A 1,441-nucleotide genomic window follows, 5' to 3' on the forward strand; every position below is an offset into this window, starting at 1 on the left:
GGTCATTGTCGGGGTTTGAAGTCCAAATTAATTTCTAAAACTGAGATAATTGATAAACCCAATTTAGTATGCGTATATAACTTAACACTTTTAAACTCGCATCATCGAGTTCAGGGTCGCGGCGTTTGGTCGTTGGTGGAATGTTGGATGACAGAAATCAGCCAGGAGCGTCCACCTCTGAGCCCAAACTCAAAATGGATTACGTTTGGAATCCGTCAGGGAGAAACACTAACTACTGCGCCACTTTGACCCATTAGTTTTATAAGACATTATCAGTAATTGATGAGGCTTAAATGTGTTTAAATTTATTTTTACCATTTTCATAACATTTTGCTTTGCGTAAATGTAACGTCTCTGGCACTACAGAATAAATCATGTTACAAAGGTTGGGAGCATGCGCTGATACCGCATTGCCGAGCCCACTAGACGTGGAAACGGCTGGATTACTAAAACTCTTAAAAAAAAACATGTTCCGTAGGAAGGCCACTGTAAGCATTCAGAACATTCAGAATTAAAATACCGACAAGTACTTGACTCGGGAAAATGAAAAAAATATGTAAGTTTAAACTTTCAAAAACTTGATAGGTAAAAAATTGCTGATTGACGTACACAGCCCTGGTTCGAATCAGATGGGTATTGTGCGTAGCGTAACAAGAAAATTAGGTAGCACATTTCACATATATAACGTGAAACCCCCAATCATCATATTGTTTGAACCAGAAGGATCGAACTGTTATACTTTGCCGCAACATACCCGTTTCTTTGCCGACAATCTGACAGATATGGTTTCTAAATGTTAAACTTAAAAAAAAAAAAAAAAAATCGCGTACTGTTTATTGCGAAAACAAAATGTCAGTACGATTTTACAAAGTCAAACGTTAGAGTGTAAGACAATCTCTTCGAAGTCCAACAATGAACCAATCGTATGATTTATTTTTTACTCTACAAACCCTCATCGTTGGGCAACTAGCTGTAATATATTCAAATTTAGACGATTCCTATTGGTTGCTGGTTACTTCCGCCCAAAATGATTCCTTGAAAGAAAAATTGAAATACAGTTTTCTTTTAGCAAGATTCAAACGTCGACGTATATCAAAAATTGAACTGGTATAGTGATCATGCTACTGTGAAGTGTGATATAAAGTTTGAGTTATTGCTTTATCAATATTATGCAAGAGTATATTCGTAATTATCTATTTAAATATTCGACACTAACTTGCCATATGATCAAAAAAGATTCCAGCAGGTGGCAGTGACGCTCCATTTATGTAACCAATTACCAAAGTAATGAGAATTATGTTTGAAATAAACAAATAGGTGATTAATAACACATTGCTTTCGTATTGAACATTCTTTTATAGTGTACCATGATTTCCCATAATATTAGATATACCATTTTACCAGTTTATATGTCAAGATGGTAACAAGCTGGACAGTGCAA

The 1,441-nt window shown here is 35.4% G+C and overlaps 1 non-coding gene across 1 annotated transcript; it reads right to left on the reverse strand.

Annotated features, from left to right (window-relative positions):
- Positions 1 to 623: 623 nt before the first annotated feature.
- Positions 624 to 726, reverse strand: LOC114641382 (small nucleolar RNA U13). Its single transcript, XR_003714325.1, has one exon. It is a non-coding gene; the product is annotated as a small nucleolar RNA U13 (small nucleolar RNA).
- Positions 727 to 1,441: the final 715 nt, after the last annotated feature.

This window comes from Erpetoichthys calabaricus, chromosome 1 (assembly GCF_900747795.2).
Source record: "Erpetoichthys calabaricus chromosome 1, fErpCal1.3, whole genome shotgun sequence".
Taxonomy (NCBI): Eukaryota; Metazoa; Chordata; class Cladistia; order Polypteriformes; family Polypteridae; genus Erpetoichthys; species Erpetoichthys calabaricus.